At 38.3% G+C, this 4,882-nt stretch overlaps 1 pseudogene; it reads left to right on the top strand.

The window, feature by feature from the left end:
• Nucleotides 1-685: 685 nt before the first annotated feature.
• Nucleotides 686-3,049, top strand: LOC148202111 (uncharacterized; annotated as a pseudogene).
• The last annotated feature ends 1,833 nt before the right edge of the window (nucleotides 3,050-4,882 follow it).

Genomic DNA, 4,882 nt, shown 5'->3' with positions numbered 1-4,882 from the left:
GACACCGCCAAACAATTATATGCCGAAGAATTATTATCAAGCCAAAAGATGTGTTTCAAAGCTTGGATTGGAAGCCAAGAAGATTGATTGTTGTGTTAATGGATGTATGTTATTCTATGACAATGACAATGGCAAAAATGATGCATTGTTGATTGAATGTAAGTTTTGTGGCTCACCTCGATATCATACGATGCATGCAGGACGGAGGCAAAGAAAACCAATTCCCTTAAAGTTCATGTTCTACTTGCCTATAATTCCAAGATTACAAAGAATGTTTACTTCAATGCAAACATCACAACACATGACATGGCATGATGGTAACAAAACTAAAGGACTTTTGCGTCATCCTTCTGATGGTGAAGCTTGGAAGCACTTCAATCGTAAACATCCATCCTTTTCTAGTGAACCATGTAACGTGAGACTTGGTCTATGCTCTGATGGGTTTATGTCGTACGTTATGGTGTCTACATCAAAATATTTATGTTGGCCGGTGATAGTTACCCCATACAATCTACCACCTGAGATCTGTATGACAAAGCCTTACATGTTTTTAACGTGTATAATACCAGGTCCATCTAATCCCAAATCAGCGATTGATGTATATTTGGAACCTTTGATTGATGATTTGAAGAAGCTATGGAATGGTGTTTAGACGTATGATGTTTCAAGGAAGCAAAATTTCATTATGAGGGCAGCTTTGATGTGGACTATTAACGACTTCCCAGCCAATGGGATGTTATCTGGTTGGAGCACGCATGGTCGATTAGCTTGTCCACATTGCATGGAGCATACAAAGTCATTCCAATTGAGTTATGGTCGGAAAAGTAGTTGGTTTGACTGCCATCGACGTTTCTTGACCATTGATCACCCTTTTAGAAGAAACGAAAAGGCATTTCGCAAAGGGCAAGTCGAAATAGATACGCCCCTGCCGAAGTTGACTGGATCACATGTTTGGAGAAGAGTGAAAGACTTGCCAAAAGTCACTGAATGTGGTCAGAATAGGATAGAAGGGTTTGGGGAGTGGCATAATTGGACTAAAAGAAGCATATTTTGGGATCTCCCTATTGGAAAGACAACTTGCTAAGACATAACCTAGATGTCATGCACATAGAAAAAAATTTCTTTGACAATGTCTTCAACACATTTATGAATGTTAAAGGGAAGACAAAAGATAATGACAAAGCAAGAAAAGATTTACCGTTGTATTGTGGGCGAAAAGACTTAGAGTTGAAGGCGCAAGCTAACAATCGATTGTTCAACCCAAAAGCAAATTACACCATGTCAAAAGACGAGGCAAGAATAGTTTGTGGATGGATCAAGGAGCTTAAAATGCTAGATGGATATTCTTCTAACTTGTCCATATGTGCCAATGTTCAGAACGTTACTATTCTAGGATTGAAGAGTCATGATTGTCATGTATTTATGGAGACTTTCATCTCTCTTGCGTTCAATTGTTTGCCAATGCACGTGTTAAATCCACTGATAGAAATCAGTAACTTCTTTAAAGATTTGTGTTGCACGACACTAAAGGAAAATTCCCTAAGAAAGATGGAAGAAAATATTCCAATTATTCTATGCAAATTAGAAAGAATATTCCCACCTGCATTCTTTGATTCAATGGAGCATCTTCCAATTCATCTTGCTTATGAAGCTTGGCTTGGGGGAGCGGTGCAATACAGATGGATGTATCCCTCTGAAAGGTTTATGGGAGAATCCAAACGTTCAGTTAAAAATAAAGCTGGAGTAGAAGGATCAATTTGTGCAGCTTACTTGCACAGAGAGACAACGTAATTTTGTTCACATTATTTCAAAAACTTCATGTTGTCCCCTACTAATGTCAGAAATGAAATGCAATGGCAAGCCGAACCATGTCAAGGTAAATTGTTAGTTTTTCGACAATTAGGTCGTCATGCAAGGAAAGAATTTACTCATTGGTTAACTGATGCTGAATTCAACTCTGCTCATGTCCATGTCCTAACCAATTGTAGTGAAGCTAAGTTGTACCTTGAGTATGTCATCATCCAACTCTTACCTTTGCAATGCTTAAATTGTTATACACTAATTCATTTCATTCGTACCAGCTCATTTCTTGTGGCTGAGCAAGTCGCAGAAGGAAATGTTTCTGCTAGAATACATTCAGAGTTTCCTCAATGGTTCAGAAATCAGTTCCGTACTTTTTCCCATGTTTTGAGCAAGGTTAATTTGACTCTTGCTTTGAAATTTTGTTAGTATCTTTGTAGGTTTTTAATACGGCATTAACTCCCACAGTTCAAGAGTTAAGACATCTATCCAATTGGCCAATGAGATGTGTGAAAGAATGACACACTTACTTCACCAATGGTTACAAATTCTATACACATGAGTGGTCTAAAGGAAAGAAAATAACAAATTATGGTGTGTATGTCAAGGGCCTTACGGAAGGTTCCTATGATGATTTCTACAGCATCATTCATAAAATATATGAGCTAGAGTACAACACCACTACTTCTCCAAACAAAGTAGTACTTTTTTATTGTGAATGGTTTGATCCTTCTAGAGCTGGTACTAGAGTGGATCCTAGGTTTAACATTGTCGAACTCCACTTGAGATTAAGATATCGACCGTTTGATCCTTTCATTCTACCAACTAATGTCAGATAGGTTTATTATGTGCCATATCCACCATTCCGGAATATTGACAAACGTGGTTGAGCTGTTGCAATACAAACCAAGCCTAGAGGTCGCACTGACTCAAATGAGGTTGAGGAAGATGTCGCCTACCAACTTGACCAAATGTCACAAGCACAACAAATTATTGAAGTTGAACGTATAACCGCATTGCATGACCCTGATGGTGATGGAGCTGAATTAGAAGCACCAATACAAGGACGACAAGAAGGAGAAGAAGAAGAAGAAAATGATGATGATGATGATGAAGAAGATGATGATGAATAAGAAGAAGAAAATGACGATGATGAGTATGATGAAGAAGAAGAAGAAGAAGATGAAGATGATGATGACGATGATTGAATGTTGGACATTTATTGTAGCAAATTTAACTAGCATTTCAAAAAGCATTCCAATTGAGTTATGCAAAATACCAGCTTCAAAGTTGTATGCAATTATTTTACATTCACATTAACTTGTACTGATCCTTCCTTAGACTTTTTTGTTCTTTCACTTTATTTGTAACCATTTCAATGCAGTCATGATAAGAGAAGGTTCAGAACGTCGTGATAAAGGAAAGGGGGTAGCAAGGCCTAAAAAGAGGCAACGACAAGCACCAAAGTATGTACTTAGGGTGCCTGCTACACTACCTATCAGTGCTGCCCTCAATCCATCATCTGTGGGGCCTTCTCCTACCCCTACCGTACACCCTCCTCCTACCCTTGTAGTACACCCTCCTCCTACCCCTGTAGTACACCCTCCTCCTACCCCTGCAACAAACAATCTTCCTCCTCCTGTGATTATTACCCCCACTCCTCCCCTTGTAATTATTACCCCTACTGCTCCCGCTGACCCTACTTCTATACCTTCTTCATCTTCTATACCGCCTTCTGAGACTGCCACACCATTTTTCTGATCCAGATTTAGCTAGTGATGGTGATGGTGTTGACTCGCCCCTCCATGATCGACCATGGATTGAGCCATATGGTAAAGGGTAAGACTTTAATCCCTTTTTTAACCATTTTGATGTTTAAAGTTTGTCTTACTTCAAATGAATTTTATTTCTTTATATGCAGGTTTATTCCATCCAGGGTTGCTTCCCAGGCCATCATACGATCAATTAAGCAACAATATTTGAATCCATGGCCTACTTGGGGAGTAATACCTATAGACGACAGAAAGCCATTCTGGGAGCGTTTTACGGTGAACAATCCAATTAAACTAATTGTCATTATTATTTTAATATGTTTATTAATCAATGTTTGTTTTGTTTATTCTTACAGATGAAGGTGTAGTGGAAACCTGAACATGAAACTCAAATACACAGAAATTTCCACATGAAAGCATCTCATCGGCTGTCAAAGATGTTTAGGGATGCCCGCAATGCAGGGGAGCGCCCTTACTGGTTGGGCGAGCACATTTGGAACTCTTTTCTCGCTCATTGGAATTCAGCAGAGTTTCACAATAAGTGTGCTACAGCCTAGAGGAACAAAGCTTCTGAAAAAGGTGACACCATGCATACTGGTGGGTCGATCACGATTCATGAGCATGCCATTCATATGGTAAACTTTCAATACTTTTTGTGTTTCTTTATAACTTATGTATTTTCTATTTCATGTACACTTCTAACTATAAATTCTGTTACAGGAACAAGCTCTGGGACGGGCAGTCCATGTTGATGAGGTCTTTCCACAGACTCATGTTCGGAAGGACACTAATCAATTCGTTGATGAACGATCTTGGAAGACTCATTGATGAGTCAATATTTTCTTGACTTTACTTAGCTTATTATACCGAATTTAATCAGGGAATTGTGGTTGAATGTCCAGTGTTTTTCCATTTTTGCTAATTGTGCTTAATTTGACCAGAAATTCTTATTTTAATTAATTTGAATTATTTGAGCTTATTATTTTCGTTATTGATTGCAGGGAAAATTTTGGAAATACATTTTGAGATATTTGGAGGACTATCACATAATTAAAGACTCTCCACATAGACATTTTAGAATTAATTATATTTTAATTTAATAGTTTAGGATTTTTGGAATCAACTTTTATACTTTGGGTCAATTTTTGGCAAAGAAGGTTAGGCCCATTAAAGGGGTGGTTGACTTGGACAGTAGTTTTTTTTAGCAGCCGCCATCCACGTTTTGGGGACGAATATTTCTCTATTTTAACACTGGGACACGGGGAAGGAATGAAGGAAACTGTGCGTTCGGTGGATGATGGGATTTTAGA

Source organism: Vigna umbellata, chromosome 3, assembly GCF_029865625.1.
Source record: "Vigna umbellata cultivar VRB3 chromosome 3, Vumbellata_1.0, whole genome shotgun sequence".
NCBI lineage: Eukaryota > Viridiplantae > Streptophyta > Magnoliopsida > Fabales > Fabaceae > Vigna > Vigna umbellata.
This window is presented reverse-complemented; position numbering and strand designations above follow the sequence as displayed.